This window comes from Amblyomma mixtum, chromosome 3 (genome assembly GCF_055824585.1).
Source record: "Amblyomma mixtum isolate Tamu chromosome 3, ASM5582458v1, whole genome shotgun sequence".
NCBI classification, from domain to species: domain Eukaryota; kingdom Metazoa; phylum Arthropoda; class Arachnida; order Ixodida; family Ixodidae; genus Amblyomma; species Amblyomma mixtum.
In genome coordinates, this window is record NC_143014.1 from 80,587,273 (window position 1) to 80,608,473 (window position 21,201).

The following is a 21,201-nucleotide window of genomic DNA, read 5'->3' on the forward strand; positions in this document are numbered from 1 at the left end:
TAGGAAGTTAAAATCATCCAGGTTCATAGCTAGGGCCCTCCGTAGTTGATACGAGCTCTCTTTTGGCATTTGTTGCTGCCCGTCTTTTCTTGCGGAGATGTTTTGCCTCACCCTTTGATTGACGCTGGGCCTTCTTCATACAGTAATGGTCACTGGTGCAACATGCTACGTGAGCGTGGTGGCCAGATTCGATGCCTGCTTCCCTCGAAATATCTGCTGTACTTCTGTTGCCATCATTCAAGGACGAATCCGGTAGCATTCAAAGCGATAGCGTGAAGCGCGCGCAAGTAAACAACTGAGATGCTTGTAGTGTCACGCATCCCCCTTGTGAAATTTAAAGCAATGTTTAAAAAAAAGAAAGCCTTACAAATTGCCTTCGAATAAACTTTTATATATGAAACTACTAAAAAAACAGAAAATTTTCAATATACGCCGTTGATTATCGCTGAGTTATCATTTTCTCTTACCAAAACACATTAGTTTCGGTTCCAGAACTGTTCACCACCTAATCGAAAGTTCGCTATAACTTTTGAACAAAATAAGATACGAACATTATTCTTGCTGCAAAACATTTTTGAATCTTTGGGGATTCTTGAAATATAAAAAAGAAAAAATATCATTTAAAAAAAAAACGCCTTTTCAAAGGTGGTGACATACCTTATGTTTGCAGGCTCCCCTCCTGAAGGACATATGTTTTCCTACAACAACAAGAACAACAACAACGACATATATTTTGTGAGGCGAACAACAACAACAGCTGCCAAGCTGTCCCATCTCTTTGTTGCACCGACACCGCAACAAATCTGGTGGAACATTTCGGAAGTTTAAATCGTTCTGGGCGGCACTGAATATCCAACTGCCGTGGAAGTTTTACCCACCCAGGTTACGTTAGCGAAGCATTCCATGGTACACTGTCAAGCAGCGCACTCCTTAAATAGTGTATCAAACAGAAAATACACTTATAGTGAGCAAAAAAAATTGGCAATAAGGGGAAATTATGGCATAGAACAACTGGAACGCAACATCGACTCTCATTTTATGCGAATCACTGACATGTTCACTAGGATAGCAAAACCTAAAAACTGGGACATGTGCTGTAGTTTTCTTGAAAGCATCAATTCACAATTTCTGGAAGTCGTAAGCCAAAGGAAAGCTCTACTGGAGTAACCAAGCAACCTACGCTTAGAACAGGTACCTGAAAACTGTTGGCGTGGCCGACAACAATGGTTGGTTCCGTCCATCATGCAGATTGAAATGCCGTATCTATAAACCGCATCAATTAATTATTTCAATGACCCATAGTTTTAAGTTCTTGGAGGGCAAAAAGACGTGCATATAGCCAGGCGGCGCTCAGGCTCAAAGACGTGAAAGGCGTTTAAGTTTGCAGGCACTCCTCCTGAAGGACATATCTTTTGCTACAACAACAACAACGACATATATTTTGTGAGGCGAACAAGAACAACAGCTGCCAAGCTGTCCCATCACTTTGTTGCACCGACACCGCGACAGATCTGGTGGAACATTTCGGAAGTTTAAATCGTTCTGGGCGTCACTGAATATCCAACTGCCGTGCAAGTTTTACCCACCCAGGTTACGTTAGTGAAGCATTCCATAGTATACTGTTAAGCAGCGCACTCCTTAAATAGTGTATCAAACAGAAAATACACTTATAGTGAGCAAAAAAAAAATTGGCAATAGGGGGAAATTATGGCATAGAACAACTGCAACGCAACATCGACTCTCATTTTATGCGAATCACTGATATGTTCACTAGGATAGCAAGACCTAAAAACTGGGACATGTGCTGAAGCTTTCTTGAAAGCATCAATTCACAATTACTGGAAGTAGTAAGCCAAAGGAAAGCTCTACAGGTGTAACCGCGCATCCTACGCTTAGAACAGGTACCTGAAAACTATTGCGGCGTGGCCGACAACAATGGTTGGTTCCGTCCATCATGCAGATTGAAATGCCGTATCTATAAACCGCATCAATTAATTATTTCAATGTCCCATCGTTTTAAGTTCTCGGAGGGCAAAAAGACGTGCATATAGCCAGGCGGCGCTCAGGCTCAAATACGTCGCTTGCGGCGCTGGAAGTGAAAGACGTTGAAGTTTGCAGGCTCCCGTCCCGAGGGACATATATTTTGTAAGGCCAACAACAACAACGACAGCTGCCAAGCTGTCCCATCTCTTTGTTGTCGCCGACACCGCGACAAATCTGGTGGAACATTCCGGATGTTTAAATCATTCTGGGCGTCACTGAATATCCCGAGTAAACCATAAAACGTACCATAGACATCAGCGAGATATTTACGCTGGACATTAGACACCTCCATTAGACATCCATTTTAGTACCGTTTACGAAGAATCTACGTACCTACAACATGAAAATTGGGGTCCAGTTCACGTTGTAAGTACGTACTGCAGACATCAGAATATGACCATACATAGATCAATACCCAGGAGAAAATTTCTAACTGGTTCCAGTCCAACTGTTTTAGGGGACACATTTCCAGTTGTTGCAACTGGAAATTTGTTCCTTAAACCAGTTGCGACTGGAACCAGCTGCAATACGAGATGCAGCTGACACCTGTTACAATTCCAGATGGAACGGAGACCTACTGCATCCCAGCCACAGACTTCCCTATGGAGTCGTCGGGACGTCCAAGCACTCCAGCTAGCTCAAATACAGTTGAGTAAGCGAGTACATGACCATCACGGGAACCCAAAACACTGCAGATGACTTCCGAGTGCGTCAGTATTTTATTGCGCTCGGCGCTTTCACTGAATCTTCTCGTTGAGCATAATCGTTTACAGTTGCGGTGGCATCAATACTCTTCTGCCGAGCCCAATAAGCAAGGGTTGCTGCAAAAGAAAGCATAATTGTTCACTTTTACAGGTGACAAGAGAATGGCACAGCAACCACAACAAATAAACCCAGTAATTTACGCCACTTTTACCGACGCAAGGCTATGAAGCGTCAAAGGTTGCCCTTGCAGCACTAAAAGACAGTCGTGCTGAGCGGAGTGTGCTTGCACACGTACTTCGGCACACCATCCGAACGCATGCCCACATTTCGGTAGTAGAGGCCAGTTGCATACATCACCAGCCTTTGTTTCAAAAATACACAGCGAGTTTGGCAAAACAGCCAAACGAGTGAGCGTAAAAATATAACGTGCCGATAAATGCGTTAGAATTTTTTCATTACGAACGCAAAAATAGCATAAAACACACTTCAATGAGTAAACTGAGACTAGTACGCACCAGGAAAGGTCACGATTACAGCCGGTGAAAACGACTTATAGTCCTAATTCGTACTGACGGGTCCACTTCGCCGAGTAGTAAAAGCAGGCAAACTGTCTTCCTTCAGCTCCATCAAGGAAAGAACGGTTGAACAATCTCGCCAGCAATAATAAGGGAATAATTAATTCTGTGTCGAGGTTCTTCAAACCCAACGTTCCCACGGAACACGATGAGAAATCGCACACGCCTTGCGCTCTACCACTGCCGCCATGGCTGAACCTAGCCTCGTGCGGATGTGCGAAACTGTGACATATTTTGTATCGTCTCTTTTTTGTACTTAGTAGCAGGCTTGCTGTGGCACGAAAAATAAGTTAATAATTTTTAAATTGTAGCATATTACTTTTTTCACAGCTGCAATCGCCATGCGCAGTTTGCGCTATTATAAGTGAGGTGCGTTTCCGAAATGAATGCGAACAACCATGAAAAAATCGTCTGCCAGCTACTTCCGGTTCCAAATTTCTCCCACGCAATGCCTTCTGCATAGCCATTGCCGTGCATTCGGGCATCGTTTATTTGCTAATCTGTTTGTTCTGCGACATTGCGTATTGCACAGCATCACCGTAAGATCAGCGTGTGCTGCATATGAACGCGTCCTGAGCACAAAAATTAACAATAACGAAAAATACGAGTGTTTTCTCGTGGCTATAATATTGCCAGCGTAGGCTGGCTGATCTGCGTATGCACGGCAGTCGGCTGTGTGCGCTGTCGAACTATATTAACGCGTTGGACATTACGCGGGTTCGATCCCGGCCGCGGCGGCTGAATTTCGATGAAGGCGAAATTCTAGAGGCCCGTGTGCTGTGCGATGTCAGTGCACGTTAAAGAACCCCAGGTGGTCGAAATTTCCGGAGCCCTTCACTACGGCGTCCCTCAAAGCCTGAGTTGCTTTGGGACGTTAAACCCTAATAAACCAAACCATTACATATTAGTTTTTTTTTGCTGCACCACGAAGGCAGCGAAGGATAAGCTTGCACAGTTTAGCAAATGATAGATGCATTTGCCTCAAAGCGTGTAAAAGCTGTCATTGTACTAGCAGACTATCCATACATGTCACCGCGCGCACAGCGCGTCTCAACCCGTCGCATTGCATACCCATTGAAAGCCTCCTACTGTTTGCACTATTCTGGTTGTACTTGATGCGAAAACACGTTACGAAGCAGAACAGAGTTGACGTCTAGTTGGTCCTGCGACGATGCAATACAATCAGCGGTGTTGCAGTGAAAATAAATCAGTATAAGAAGCGAATTAACACCGCGACTGCTGTGAAGCAAGCTAGTAGCGGGAGAAATTTGGAACCGGAAGTAGCGGTAGCAGACGACTTTCCCATGAGCCTCTACGCTGAATCTGGAAACGCACCTCACCTAATACGAACGACAACGCGATGGCGGCGTAGACAATTCACCGCGCTTTCCCCGCCGCCGCCTGTCCGCGGCACAGATCAGGCATATGGGCAGCGCATGTAGCATGAAGGCAAGATAACCAATTATCGTTAGGGTAACGGGCTGGATTCAGAGAGAATGCAAGCACAGCAGAGAGGATCAGGGCTGGTGGGCAGATGAGGTTCGGAAGTTTGCTGGCATAAGGGGGCCGCCACTGGCACAGGGTTAACTGGAGAAATTTTTGGACTGCACTGGACATGATTACAGTGTTGACATGATGATAAAAAGCGGGACTCAAGAAGTTTATTCTCGAGAAATATGAGGTCACACATTCAGCTACACAAATGCCTAAGCTTTCCTCAGTTCCACATTCCAATAGTTAGTTATCATTGCTAGCGCGATTAGCAGATTTAAGACATTTTTGAGCAAAAATAACTCCAAAAAATTGAACTGAACCAATTTTTGTACTTTAAATAGTTGAATAAAACATGCTTAATCAGAAAAATGGTTATTATATAGTCCTGGCTGCTAAATAAAAATGTTTTTAGTGTGTCCTCACTTTTCAGTGTGGTTGAGATAGCTTGCAGGCTGTAGCACAAGGTATAAATTGAATGTAAGAATAGTAATGAAATAACAATGCGAATCCTGACCAAAGTGACCGGCATTTCAAACCAACTGCGTATAGTTGAGTCAGAAACCTGATGCGTGTGCGTTCAGATTTGTCTTTACTATTTCCCGTATTTTTTTTCTTTCTAGGTAGGATAATGTTGCCGTGAAGCGAGCACGAAAAAACACAAAAACACGGGCAGCGCTGGTCATGCATCCAATTTGCAGTCAACAGCGATTTCCAGCTTTAAATGCAGTAAGGCAACACGAAATATCGAACGATTGAAAAATATGGAATTCTTAAATTATATATCTCAGGACGTGACAAATAATATCTACGAGGAGTCTAGGTTAAGGCAGATATAATGTCGTGGGTACGTCTCCAGCTTTTCCACGAAAAAAGGTTGGTAGATAAGACGTCTGAGAGATTTTGCTTTGGTACATAGACGTTCAGACTTAATCTTGACATCCATGGGAGGTTTGTGGTTTGCTGGGTCCAACTGCCGTACAAGTTTTACCCACCCAGGTTACGTTAGTGAAGCATTTCATGTAACCTGTCAAGCAGCGCACTCCTTAAATAGAGTATCGAACAGAAAATACACTTATAGTGAGCAAAAAAAAATGGCAATAGAGGAAAATTATGGCATAGAACAACTGCAACGCAACATCGACTCTCATTTTATGCGAATCACTGATGTGTTCACTAGGATAGCAAAACCTAAAAACTGGGACATGTGCTGAAGCTTTCTTGAAAGCATCAATTCACAATTACTGGAAGTAGTAAGCCAAAGGAATGCTCTACAGGAGTAACCGCGCAACCTACGCTTAGAACAGATACCTGAAAACTGTTGCGGCGTGGCCGACCACAATGGTTGGTTCCGTCCATCATGCAGATTGAAATGCCGTATCTATAAACCGCATCAATTAATTATTTCAATGCCCCATCGTTTTAAGTTCTTGGAGGGCAAAAAGACGTGCATATAGCCAGGCGGCGCTCAGGCTCAAAGACATCACTTGCGGCGCTGGAAGTGAAAAACGTTGAAGTTTGCAGGCTCCCCTCCCGAGGGACATATATTTTGTAAGGCCAACAACAACAACGACAGCTGCCAAGCTGTCACATCTCTTTGTTGTCACCGACACCGCGACAAATCTGGTGGAACATTCCGGATGTTTAAATCATTCTGGGCGTCACTGAATATCCAACTGCCGTACAAATTTCACCCACCCAGGTTACGTTAGTGAAGCATTCTATGGTATACTGTTAAGCAGCGAACTCCTTAAATAGTGTATCGAACAGAAAACACACTTATAGAGAGCAAAAAAAAAATCTGACAATACGGAAAAATTATGGCATAGAACAACTGGAACGCAACATCGACTCTCATTTTATGCGAATCACTGATATGTTCACTAGGATAGCAAAACCTAAAAACTGGGACATGTGCTGAAGCTTTCTTGAAAGCATCAATTCACAATTACTGGAAGTAGTAAGCCAAAGGAAAGCTCTACAGGAGTAACCGCGCAACCTACGCTTAGAACAGGTACCTGAAAACTGTTGCGGCGTGGCTGACAACAATGGTTGGTTCCGTCCATCATGCAGATTGAAATGCCGTATCTATAAACTGCATCAATTAATTATTTCAATGTCCCATCGTTTTAAGTTCTTGGAAGGGAAAAAGACTTGCACATAGCCAGGCGGCGCTCAGGCTCAAAGACGTGAAAGACGTTTAAGGTATGTCACCACCTTTTTCAAAATTTTTTAAAATTTTGACCATTAAATTTTTATTTCACACTTGCCTTATAAAGCACTGTTTTATATGATATTCAAAAGCAAGAAAGGGTGAAAAAAGTCGTGCTGGCATTTATTATTCACAAAAAATTGCCCAAACTTGGCTGTTATGCAAACATTCATAACTAGCGAATGGAGAGCAGGAATGGTAAACTTTTTGGCACAGAGTTAGCCAACTAACCATACTGTGCAACGAACTAGGATCTTTGCCATCCGAGAATTGGAAAAGGGGTTATAGCAAAAATGCCAAAGAAAACAAAAATAAATGTGTCATTTTTGCCTGCATTCCTTCACGTAAAACATGATTATATCAAAACTCACCATTCGATTTCATTTAGCCTAGTTCATTGCAGAGGCTAGTAACAAAGGAACGAGCATGCAAGGTTTCATTGAAAAATATTTATTCATTTCGAAGTTATCATTGTTTGCGCAACACGAAAGTGCTAGAAATGAAGTTTTGAGAAAAACAAGATGAAAGTTTTTCAATCCTTGTAGAAACAAGATCATCATACCCTAGGAAGTTAAAATCATCCAGGTTCATAGCTAGGGCCCTCAGTAGTTGATACGAGCTCTCTTTTGGCATTTGTTGCTGCCCGTCTTTTCTTGCGGAGATGTTTTGCCTCACCCTTTGATTGACGCTGGGCCTTCTTCATACAGTAATGGTCACTGGTGCAACATGCTACGTGAGCGTGGTGGCCAGATTCGATGCCTGCTTCCCTCGAAATATCTGCTGTACTTCTGTTGCCATCATTCAAGGACGAATCCGGTAGCATTCAAAGCGATAGCGTGAAGCGCGCGCAAGTAAACAACTGAGATGCTTGTAGTGTCACGCATCCCCCTTGTGAAATTTAAAGCAATGTTTAAAAAAAAAAGAGAGCCTTACAAATTGCCTTCGAATAAGCTTTTATATATGAAACTACTAAAAAAACAGAAAATTTTCAATATACGCCGTTGATTATCGCTGAGTTATCATTTTCTCTTACCAAAACACATTAGTTTCGGTTTCAGAACTGTTCACCACCTAATCGAAAGTTCGCTATAACTTTTGAACAAAATAAGATACGAACATTATTCTTGCTGCAAAACATTTTTGAATCTTTGGGGATTCTTGAAATATAAAAAAGAAAAAAATATCATTTAAAAAAAAAACGCCTTTTCAAAGGTGGTGACATACCTTATGTTTGCAGGCTCCCCTCCTGAAGGACATATGTTTTCCTACAACAACAAGAACAACAACAACGACATATATTTTGTGAGGCGAACAACAACAACAGCTGCCAAGCTGTCCCATCACTTTGTTGCACCGACACCGCGACAAATCTGGTGGAACATTTCGGAAGTTTAAATCGTTCTGGGCGTCACTGAATATCCAACTGCCGTGCAAGTTTTACCCACCCAGGTTACGTTAGTGACGCATTCCATAGTATGCTGTTAAGCAGCGCACTCCTTAAATAGTGTATCAATCAGAAAATACACTTATAGTGAGCAAAAAAAAATTGGCAATAGGGGGAAATTATGGCATAGAACAACTGGAACGCAACATCGACTCTCATTTTATGCGAATCACTGACATGTTCACTAGGATAGCAAAACCTAAAAACTGGGACATGTGCTGAAGCTTTCTTGAAAGCATCAATTCACAATTACTGGAAGTAGTAAGCCAAAGGAATGCTCTACAGGAGTAACCGCACAACCTACGCTTAGAAGATGTACCTGAAAACTGTTGTGGCGTTGCCGAAAACAATGGTTGGTTCCGTCCATCAGGCAGATTGAAATGCCGTATCTATAAACCGCATCAATTAATTATTTTAATGTCCCATCGTTTTAAGTTCTCGGAGGGCAAAAAGACGTGCATATAGCCAGGCGGCGCTCAGGCTCAAATACGTCGCTTGCGGCGCTGGAAGTGAAAGACGTTGAAGTTTGCAGGCTCTCCTCCCGAGGGACATATATTTTGTAAGGCCAACAACAACAATGACAGCTGCCAAGCTGTCCCATCTCTTTGTTGTCGCCGACACCGCGACAAATCTGGTGGAACATTCCGTATGTTTAAATCTTTCTCGGCGTCACTTAATATCCAACTGCCGTACAAGTTTTACCCACCCAGGTTACGTTAGTGAAGCATTTCATGAAACCTGTCAAGCAGCGCACTCCTTAAATAGTGTATCAAACAGAAAATACACTTATAGTGAGCAAAAAAAAATTGGCAATAGGGGGAAATTATGGCATAGAACAACTGCAACGCAACATCGACTCTCATTTTATGCGAATCACTGATATGTTCACTAGGATAGCAAGACCTAAAAACTGGGACATGTGCTGAAGCTTTCTTGAAAGCATCAATTCACAATTACTGGAAGTAGTAAGCCAAAGGAAAGCTCTACAGGTGTAACCGCGCATCCTACGCTTAGAACAGGTACCTGAAAACTGTTGCGGCGTGGCCGACAACAATGGTTGGTTCCGTCCATCATGCAGATTGAAATGCCGTATCTATAAACCGCATCAATTAATTATTTCAATGTCCCATCGTTTTAAGTTCTCGGAGGGCAAAAAGACGTGCATATAGCCAGGCGGCGCTCAGGCTCAAATACGTCGCTTGCGGCGCTGGAAGTGAAAGACGTTGAAGTTTGCAGGCTCCCGTCCCGAGGGACATATATTTTGTAAGGCCAACAACAACAACGACAGCTGCCAAGCTGTCCCATCTCTTTGTTGTCGCCGACACCGCGGCAAATCTGGTGGAACATTCCGGATGTTTAAATCATTCTGGGCGTCACTGAATATCCCGAGTAAACCATAAAACGTACCATAGACATCAGCGAGATATTTACGCTGGACATTAGACACCTCCATTAGACATCCATTTTAGTACCGTTTACGAAGAATCTACGTACCTACAACATGAAAATTGGGGTCCAGTTCACGTTGTAAGTACGTACTGCAGACATCAGAATATGACCATACATAGATCAATACCCAGGAGAAAATTTCTAACTGGTTCCAGTCCAACTGTTTTAGGGGACACATTTCCAGTTGTTGCAACTGGAAATTTGTTCCTTAAACCAGTTGCGACTGGAACCAGCTGCAATACGAGATGCAGCTGACACCTGTTACAATTCCAGATGGAACGGAGACCTACTGCATCCCAGCCACAGACTTCCCTATGGAGTCGTCGGGACGTCCAAGCACTCCAGCTAGCTCAAATACAGTTGAGTAAGCGAGTACATGACCATCACGGGAACCCAAAACACTGCAGATGACTTCCGAGTGCGTCAGTATTTTATTGCGCTCGGCGCTTTCACTGAATCTTCTCGTTGAGCATAATCGTTTACAGTTGCGGTGGCATCAATACTCTTCTGCCGAGCCCAATAAGCAAGGGTTGCTGCAAAAGAAAGCATAATTGTTCACTTTTACAGGTGACAAGAGAATGGCACAGCAACCACAACAAATAAACCCAGTAATTTACGCCACTTTTACCGACGCAAGGCTATGAAGCGTCAAAGGTTGCCCTTGCAGCACTAAAAGACAGTCGTGCTGAGCGGAGTGTGCTTGCACACGTACTTCGGCACACCATCCGAACGCATGCCCACATTTCGGTAGTAGAGGCCAGTTGCATACATCACCAGCCTTTGTTTCAAAAATACACAGCGAGTTTGGCAAAACAGCCAAACGAGTGAGCGTAAAAATATAACGTGCCGATAAATGCGTTAGAATTTTTTCATTACGAACGCAAAAATAGCATAAAACACACTTCAATGAGTAAACTGAGACTAGTACGCACCAGGAAAGGTCACGATTACAGCCGGTGAAAACGACTTGTAGTCCTAATTCGTACTGACGGGTCCACTTCGCCGAGTAGTAAAAGCAGGCAAACTGTCTTCCTTCAGCTCCATCAAGGAAAGAACGGTTGAACAATCTCGCCAGCAATAATAAGGGAATAATTAATTCTGTGTCGAGGTTCTTCAAACCCAACGTTCCCACGGAACACGATGAGAAATCGCACACGCCTTGCGCTCTACCACTGCCGCCATGGCTGAACCTAGCCTCGTGCGGATGTGCGAAACTGTCACATATTTTGTATCGTCTCTTTTTTGTACTTAGTAGCAGGCTTGCTGTGGCACGAAAAATAAGTTAATAATTTTTAAATTGTAGCATATTACTTTTTTCACAGCTGCAATCGCCATGCGCAGTTTGCGCTATTATAAGTGAGGTGCGTTTCCGAAATGAATGCGAACAACCATGAAAAAATCGTCTGCCAGCTACTTCCGGTTCCAAATTTCTCCCACGCAATGCCTTCTGCATAGCCATTGCCGTGCATTCGGGCATCGTTTATATGCTAATCTGTTTGTTCTGCGACATTGCGTATTGCACAGCATCACCGTAAGATCAGCGTGTGCTGCATATGAACGCGTCCTGAGCACAAAAATTAACAATAACGAAAAATACGAGTGTTTTCTCGTGGTTATAATATTGCCAGCGTAGGCTGGCTGATCTGCGTATGCACGGCAGTCGGCTGTGTGCGCTGTCGAACTATTTTAACGCGTTGGACATTACGCGGGTTCGATCCCGGCCACGGCGGCTCAATTTCGATGAAGGCGAAATTCTAGAGGCCCGTGTGCTGTGCGATGTCAGTGCACGTTAAAGAACCCCAGGTGGTCGAAATTTCCGGAGCCCTTCACTACGGCGTCCCTCAAAGCCTGAGTTGCTTTGGGACGTTAAACCCTAATAAACCAAACCATTACATATTAGTTTTTTTTTGCTGCACCACGAAGGCAGCGAAGGATAAGCTTGCACAGTTTAGCAAATGATAGATGCATTTGCCTCAAAGCGTGTAAAAGCTTTCATTGTACTAGCAGACTATCCATACATGTCACCGCGCGTACAGCGCGTCTCAACCCGTCGCACTGCATACCCATTCAAAGCCTCCTACTGTTTGCACTATTCTGGTTGTACTTGATGCGAAAACACGTTACGAAGCAGAACAGAGTTGACGTCTAGTTGGTCCTGCGACGATGCAATACAATCAGCGGTGTTGCAGTGAAAATAAATCAGTATAAGAAGCGAATTAACACCGCGACTGCTGTGAAGCAAGCTAGTAGCGGGAGAAATTTGGAACCGGAAGTAGCGGTAGCAGACGACTTTCCCATGAGCCTCTACGCTGAATCTGGAAACGCACCTCACCTAATACGAACTACAACGCGATGGCGGCGTAGACAATTCACCGCGCTTTCCCCGCCGCCGCCTGTCCGCGGCACAGATCAGGCATATGGGCAGCGCATGTAGCATGAAGGCATGATAACCAATTATCGTTAGGGTAACGGGCTGGATTCAGAGAGAATGCAAGCACAGCAGAGAGGATCAGGGCTGGTGGGCGGATGAGGTTCGGAAGTTTGCTGGCATAAGGGGGCCGCCACTGGCACAGGGTTAACTGGAGAAATTTTTGGACTGCACTGGACATGATTACAGTGTTGACATGATGATAAAAAGCGGGACTCAAGAAGTTTATTCTCGAGAAATATGAGGTCACACATTCAGCTACACAAATGCCTAAGCTTTCCTCAGTTCCACATTCCAATAGTTAGTTATCATTGCTAGCGCGATTAGCAGATTTAAGACATTTTTGAGCAAAAATAACTCCAAAAAATTGAACTGAACCAATTTTTGTACTTTAAATAGTTGAATAAAACATGCTTAATCAGAAAAATGGTTATTATATAGTCCTGGCTGCTAAATAAAAATGTTTTTAGTGTGTCCTCACTTTTCAGTGTGGTTGAGATAGCTTGCAGGCTGTAGCACAAGGTATAAATTGAATGTAAGAATAGTAATGAAATAACAATGCGAATCCTGACCAAAGTGACCGGCATTTCAAACCAACTGCGTATAGTTGAGTCAGAAACCTGATGCGTGTGCGTTCAGATTTGTCTTTACTATTTCCCGTATTTTTTTTCTTTCTAGGTAGGATAATGTTGCCGTGAAGCGAGCACGAAAAAACACAAAAACACGGGCAGCGCTGGTCATGCCTCCAATTTGCAGTCAACAGCGATTTCCAACTTTAAATGCAGTAAGGCAACACGAAATATCGAACGATTGAAAAATATGGAATTCTTAAATTATATATCTCAGGACGTGACAAATAATATCTACGAGGAGTCTAGGTTAAGGCAGATATAATGTCGTGGGTACGTCTCCAGCTTTTCCACGATAAAAGGTTGGTAGATAAGACGTCTGAGAGATTTTGCTTTGGTACATAGACGTTCAGACTTAATATTGACATCTATGGGAGGTTTGTGGTTTGCTGGGTCCAACTGCCGTACAAGTTTTACCCACCCAGGTTACGTTAGTGAAGCATTTAATGTAACCTGTCAAGCAGCGCACTCCTTAAATAGTGTATCGAACAGAAAATACACTTATAGTGAGCAAAAAAAAATTGGCAATAGAGGGAAATTATGGCATAGAACAACTGCAACGCAACATCGACTCTCATTTTTTGCGAATCACTGATGTGTTCACTAGGATAGCAAAACCTAAAAACTGGGACATGTGCTGAAGCTTTCTTGAAAGCATCAATTCACAATTACTGGAAGTAGTAAGCCAAAGGAATGCTCTACAGGAGTAACCGCGCAACCTACGCTTAGAACAGGTACCTGAAAACTGTTTCGGCGTGGCCGACCACAATGGTTGGTTCCGTCCATCATGCAGATTGAAATGCCGTATCTATAAACCGCATCAATTAATTATTTCAATGCCCCATCGTTTTAAGTTCTTGGAGGGCAAAAAGACGTGCATAGAGCCAGGCGGCGCTCAGGCTCAAAGACGTCGCTTGCGGCGCTGGAAGTGAAAGACGTTGAAGTTTGCAGGCTCCCCTCCCGAGGGACATATATTTTGTAAGGCCAACAACAACAACGACAGCTGCCAAGCTCTCCCATCTCTTTGTTGTCAAAGACACCGAGAAAAATCTGGTGGAACATTTCGGATGTTTAAATCATTATGGGCGTCACTGAATATCAAACTGCCGTGCAAATTTCACCCACCCAGGTTACGTTAGTGAAGCAATCTATGGTACACTGTCAAGCAGCGCACTCCTTAAATAGTGTATCGAACAGAAAACACTTATAGAGAGCAAAAAAACTGACAATACGGGAAAATTATGGCATAGAACAACTGGAACGCAACATCGACTCTCATTTTAGGCGAATCAGTGATATGGTCACTAGGATAGCAAAACCTAAAAACTGGGACATGTGCTGAAGCTTTCTTGAAAGCATCAATTCACAATTACTGGAAGTAGTAAGCCAAAGGAATGCTCTACAGGAGCAACCACACAACCTACACTTAGAAGATGTACCTGAAAACTGTTGTGGCGTTGCCGACAACAATGGTTGGTTTCGTCCACCATGCAGATTGAAATGCCGTATCTATAAACCACATCAATTAATTATTTCAATGTCCCATCGTTTTAAGTTCTCGGAGGGCAAAAAGACGTGCAAATGGCCAGGCGGCGCTCAGGCTCAAAGACGTCGCTTGCGGCGCTGGAAGTGAAAGACGTTGAAGTTTGCAGGCTCCCCTTCCGAGGGACATATATTTTGTAAGGCCAACAACAACAACGACAGCTGCGAAGCTGTCCCATCTCTTTGTTGTCACCGACACCGCGACAAATCTGGTGGAACATTCAGGATGTTTAAATCATTCTGGGCGTCACTGAATATCCAACTGCCCTACAAATTTCACCCACCCAGGTTACGTTAGTGAAGCATTCTATGGTATACTGTTAAGCAGCGAACTCATTAAACAGTGTATCGAACAGAAAACACACTTATAGAGAGCAAAAAAAATCTGAGAATACGGAAAAATTATGGCATAGAACAAATAGAACGCAACATCGACTCTCATTTTATGCGAATCACTGATAAGTTCACTAGGATAGCAAAACCTAAAAACTGGGACATGTGCTGAAGCTTTCTTGAAAGCATCAATTCACAATTACTGGAAGTAGTAAGCCAAAGGAAAGCTCTACAGGAGTAACCGCGCAACCTACGCTTAGAACAGGTACCTGAAAAATGTTGCGGCGTGGCCGACAACAATGGTTGGTTCCGTCCATCATGCAGATTGAAATGCCGTATCTATAAACCGCATCAATTAATTATTTCAATGCCCCATCGTTTTAAGTTCTCGGAGGGCAAAAAGACGTTCATATAGCCAGGCGGCGCTCAGGCTCAAAGACATCACTTGCGGCGCTGGAAGTGAAAGACGTTGAATTTTGCAGGCTCCCCTCCCGAGGGACATATATTTTGTAAGCCCAACAACAACAACGACAGCTGCCAAGCTGTCCCATCTCTTTGTTGTCACCGACACCGCGACAAATCTGCTGGAACATTCCGGATGTTTAAATCATTCTGGGCATCACTGAATATCCAACTGCCGTACAAGTTTTACCCACCCAGGTTACGTTAGTGAAGCATTTCATGTAACCTGTCAAGCAGCGCACTCCTTAAATAGTGTATCGAACAGAAAATACACTTATAGTGAGCAAAAAAAAATGGCAATAGAGGAAAATTATGGCATAGAACAACTGCAACGCAACATCGACTCTCATTTTATGCGAATCACTGATGTGTTCACTAGGATAGCAAAACCTAAAAACTGGGACATGTGCTGAAGCTTTCTTGAAAGCATCAATTCACAATTACTAGAAGTAGTAAGCCAAAGGAATGCTCTACAGGAGTAACCGCGCAACCTACGCTTAGAACAGGTACCTGAAAACTGTTGCGGCGTGGCTGACAACAATGGTTGGTTCCGTCCATGATGAAGATTGAAATGCCGTATCTATAAACTGCATCAATTAATTATTTCAATGTCCCATCGTTTTAAGTTCTTGGAAGGCAAAAAGACGTGCACATAGCCAGGCGGCGCTCAGGCTCAAAGACGTGAAAGACGTTTAAGGTATGTCACCACCTTTTTCAAAATTTTTTAAAATTTTGACCATTAAATTTTTATTTCACACTTGCCTTATAAAGCACTGTTTTATATGATATTCAAAAGCAAGAAAGGGTGAAAAAAGTCGTGCTGGCATTTATTATTCACAAAAAATTGCCCAAACTTGGCTGTTATGCAAACATTCATAACTAGCGAATGGAGAGCAGGAATGGTAAACTTTTTGGCACAGAGTTAGCCAACTAACCATACTGTGCAACGAACTAGGATCTTTGCCATCCGAGAATTGGAAAAAAGTTATAGCAAATATGCCAATGAAAACAAAAATAAATGTGTCATTTTTGCCTGCATTCCTTCACGTAAAACATGATTATATCAAAACTCACCATTCGATTTCATTTATCCTAGTTCATTGCAGAGGCTAGTAACAAAGGAACGAGCATGCAAGGTTTCATTGAAAAATATTTATTCATTTCGAAGTTATCATTGTTTGCGCAACACGAAAGTGCAAGAAATGAAATTTTGAGAAAAACAAGATGAAAGTTTTTCAATCCTTGTAGAAACAAGATCATCATACCCTAGGAAGTTAAAATCATCCAGGTTCATAGCTAGGGCCCTCCGTAGTTGATACGAGCTCTCTTTTGGCATCTGTTGCTGCCCGTCTTTTCTTGCGGAGATGTTTTGCCTCACCCTTTGATTGACGCTGGGCCTTCTTCACACAGTAATGGTCACTGGTGCAACATGCTACGTGAGCGTGGTGGTCAGATTCGATGCCTGCTTCCCTCGAAATATCTGCTGTACTTCTGTTGCCATCATTCAAGGACGAATCCGGTAGCATTCAAACCGATAGCGTGAAGCGCGCGCAAGTAAACAACTGAGATGCTTGTAGCGTCACGCATCCCCCTTGTGAAATTTAAAGCATTGTTTAAAAAAAAGAAAGCCTTACAAATTGCCTTCGAATAAGCTTTTATATATGAAACTACTAAAAAAACAGAAAATTTTCAATATACGCCGTTGATTATCGCTGAGTTATCATTTTCTCTTACCAAAACACATTAGTTTCGGTTTCAGAACTGTTCACCACCTAATCGAAAGTTCGCTATAACTTTTGAACAAAATAAAATACGAACATTATTCATGCTGCAAAACATTTTTGAATCTTTGGGGATTCTTGAAATATAAAAAAGAAAAAAATATCGTTTTAAAAAAAACGCCTTTTCAAAGGTGGTGACATACCTTATGTTTGCAGGCTCCCCTCCTGAAGGACATATGTTTTCCTACAACAACAAGAACAACAACAACGACATATATTTTGTGAGGCGAGCAACAACAACAGCTGCCAAGCTGTCCCATCTCTTTGTTGCACCGACACCCCAACAAATCTGGTGGAACATTTCGGAAGTTTAAATCGTTCTGGGCGTCACTGAATATCCAACTGCCGTGCAAGTTTTACCCACCCAGGTTACGTTAGCGAAGCAATCTATGGTAGACTGTCAAGCAGCGCACTCCTTAAATAGTGTATCGAACAGAAAACACTTATAGAGAGCAAAAAAAAATCTGACAATACGGGAAAATTATGGCATAGAATAACTGGAACGCAACATTGACTCTCATTTTATGCGAATCACTGACATGTTCACTAGGATAGCAAAACCTAAAAACTGGGACATGTGCTGTAGTTTTCTTGAAAGCATCAATTCACAATTTCTGGAAGTCGTAAGCCAAAGGAAAGCTCTACAGGAGTAACCAAGCAACCTATGCTTAGAACAGGTACCTGAAAACTGTTGGCGTGGCCGACAACAATGGTTGGTTCCGTCCATCATGCAGATTGAAATGCCGTATCTATAAACCGCATCAATTAATTATTTCAATGACCCATAGTTTTAAGTTCTTGGAGGGCAAAAAGACGTGCATATAGCCAGGCGGCGCTCAGGCTCAAAGACGTGAAAGACGTTTAAGTTTGCAGGCACTCCTCCTGAAGGACATATCTTTTGCTACAACAACAACAACGACATATATTTTGTGAGGCGAACAAGAACAACAGCTGCCAAGCTGTCCCATCACTTTGTTGCACCGACACCGCGACAAATCTGGTGGAACATTTCGGAAGTTTAAATCGTTCTGGGCGTCACTGAATATCCAACTGCCGTGCAAGTTTTACCCACCCAGGTTACGTTAGTGAAGCATTCCATAGTATACTGTTAAGCAGCGCACTCCCTAAATAGTGTATCAAACAGAAAATACACTTATAGTGAGCAAAAAAAATTGGCAATAGGGGGAAATTATGGCATAGAACAACTGGAACGCAACATCGACTCTCATTTTATGCGAATCACTGACATGTTCACTAGGATAGCAAAACCTAAAAACTGGGACATGTGCTGAAGCTTTCTTGAAAGCATCAATTCACAATTACTGGAAGTAGTAAGCCAAAGGAATGCTCTACAGGAGTAACCGCACAACCTACGCTTAGAAGATGTACCTGAAAACTGTTGTGGCGTTGCCGAAAACAATGGTTGGTTCCGTCCATCAGGCAGATTGAAATGCCATATCTATAAACCGCATCAATTAATTATTTCAATGTCCCATCGTTTTAAGTTCTCGGAGGGCAAAAAGACGTGCAGATAGCCAGGCGGCGCTCAGGCTCAAATACGTCGCTTGCGGCGCTGGCAGTGAAAGACGTTGAAGTTTGCAGGCTCCCCTCCCGAGGGACATATATTTTGTAAGGCCAACAACAACAATGACAGCTGCCAAGCTGTCCCATCTCTTTGTTGTCGCCGACACCGCGACAAATCTGGTGGAACATTCCGTATGTTTAAATCTTTCTCGGCGTCACTTAATATCCAACTGCCGTACAAGTTTTACCCACCCAGGTTACGTTAGTGAAGCATTTCATGAAACCTGTCAAGCAGCGCACTCCTTAAATAGTGTATCAAACTGAAAATACAGTTATAGTGAGCAAAAAAAAATTGGCAATAGGGGGAAATTATGGCATAGAACAACTGCAACGCAACATCGACTCTCATTTTATGCGAATCACTGATATGTTCATTAGGATAGCAAGACCTAAAAACTGGGACATGTGCTGAAGCTTTCTTGAAAGCATCAATTCACAATTACTGGAAGTAGTAAGCCAAAGGAAAGCTCTACAGGTGTAACCGCGCATCCTACTCTTAGAATAGGTACCTGAAATCTGTTGCGGCGTGGCCGACAACAATGGTTGGTTCCGTCCATCATGCAGATTGAAATGCCGTATCTATAAACCGCATCAATTAATTATTTCAATGTCCCATCGTTTTAAGTTCTCGGAGGGCAAAAAGACGTGCATATAGCCAGGCGGCGCTCAGGCTCAAATACGTCGCTTGCGGCGCTGGAAGTGAAAGACGTTGAAGTTTGCAGGCTCCCGTCCCGAGGGACATATATTTTGTAAGGCCAACAACAACAACGACAGCTGCCAAGCTGTCCCATCTCTTTGTTGTCGCCGACACCGCGACAAATCTGGTGGAACATTCCGGATGTTTAAATCATTCTGGGCGTCACTGAATATCCCGAGTAAACCATAAAACGTACCATAGACATCAGCGAGATATTTACGCTGGACATTAGACACCTCCATTAGACATCCATTTTAGTACCGTTTACGAAGAATCTACGTACCACAACATGAAAATTGGGGTCCAGTTCACGTTGTAAGTACGTACTGCAGACATCAGAATATGACCATACATAGATCAATACCCAGGAGAAAATTTCTAACTGGTTCCAGTCCAACTGTTTTAGGGGACACATTTCCAGTTGTTGCAACTGGAAATTTGTTCCTTAAACCAGTTGCGACTGGAACCAGCTGCAATACGAGATGCAGCTGACACCTGTTACAATTCCAGATGGAACGGAGACCTACTGCATCCCAGCCACAGACTTCCCTATGGAGTCGTCGGGACGTCCAAGCACTCCAGCTAGCTCAAATACAGTTGAGTAAGCGAGTACATGACCATCACGGGAACCCAAAACACTGCAGATGACTTCCGAGTGCGTCAGTATTTTATTGCGCTCGGCGCTTTCACTGAATCTTCTCGTTGAGCATAATGGTTTACAGTTGCGGTGGCATCAATACTCTTCTGCCGAGCCCAATAAGCAAGGGTTGCTGCAAAAGAAAGCATAATTGTTCACTTTTACAGGTGACAAGAGAATGGCACAGCAACCACAACAAATAAACCCAGTAATTTACGCCACTTTTACCGACGCAAGGCTATGAAGCGTCAAAGGTTGCCCTTGCAGCACTAAAAGACAGTCGTGCTGAGCGGAGTGTGCTTGCACACGTACTTCGGCACACCATCCGAACGCATGCCCACATTTCGGTAGTAGAGGCCAGTTGCATACATCACCAGCCTTTGTTTCAAAAATACACAGCGAGTTTGGCAAAACAGCCAAACGAGTGAGCGTAAAAATATAACGTGCCGATAAATGCGTTAGAATTTTTTCATTACGAACGCAAAAATAGCATAAAACACACTTCAATGAGTAAACTGAGACTAGTACGCACCAGGAAAGGTCACGATTACAGCCGGTGAAAACGACTTGTAGTCCTAATTCGTACTGACGGGTCCACTTCGCCGAGTAGTAAAAGCAGGCAAACTGTCTTCCTTCAGCTCCATCAAGGAAAGAACGGTTGAACAATCTCGCCAGCAATAATAAGGGAATAATTAATTCTGTGTCGAGGTTCTTCAAACCCAACGTTCCCACGGAACACGATGAGAAATCGCACACGCCTTGCGCTCTACCACTGCCGCCATGGCTGAACCTAGCCTCGTGCGGATGTGCGAAACTGTCACATATTTTGTATCGTCTCTTTTTTGTACTTAGTAGCAGGCTTGCTGTGGCACGAAAAATAAGTTAATAATTTTTAAATTGTAGCATATTACTTTTTTCACAGCTGCAATCGCCATGCGCAGTTTGCGCTATTATAAGTGAGGTGCGTTTCCGAAATGAATGCGAACAACCATGAAAAAATCGTCTGCCAGCTACTTCCGGTTCCAAATTTCTCCCACGCAATGCCTTCTGCATAGCCATTGCCGTGCATTCGGGCATCGTTTATTTGGTAATCTGTTTGTTCTGCGACATTGCGTATTGCACAGCATCACCGTAAGATCAGCGTGTGCTGCATATGAACGCGTCCTGAGCACAAAAATTAACAATAACG

The 21,201-nt window shown here is 43.2% G+C and overlaps 2 long non-coding RNA genes across 2 annotated transcripts; both read right to left on the reverse strand.

The window, feature by feature from the left end:
• Positions 1-2,739: 2,739 nt before the first annotated feature.
• Positions 2,740-3,587, reverse strand: LOC149350762 (uncharacterized). Its single transcript, XR_016289465.1, has 2 exons — positions 3,264-3,587; positions 2,740-2,864 (listed from the first exon to the last, which is right to left on the reverse strand). It is a non-coding gene; the product is annotated as an uncharacterized LOC149350762 (long non-coding RNA).
• A 6,740-nt stretch (positions 3,588-10,327) lies between these two features.
• Positions 10,328-11,712, reverse strand: LOC149350763 (uncharacterized). The gene is made up of 2 exons (XR_016289466.1): positions 10,852-11,712; positions 10,328-10,452 (listed from the first exon to the last, which is right to left on the reverse strand). It is a non-coding gene; the product is annotated as an uncharacterized LOC149350763 (long non-coding RNA).
• Between the last annotated feature and the right edge of the window lie 9,489 nt (positions 11,713-21,201).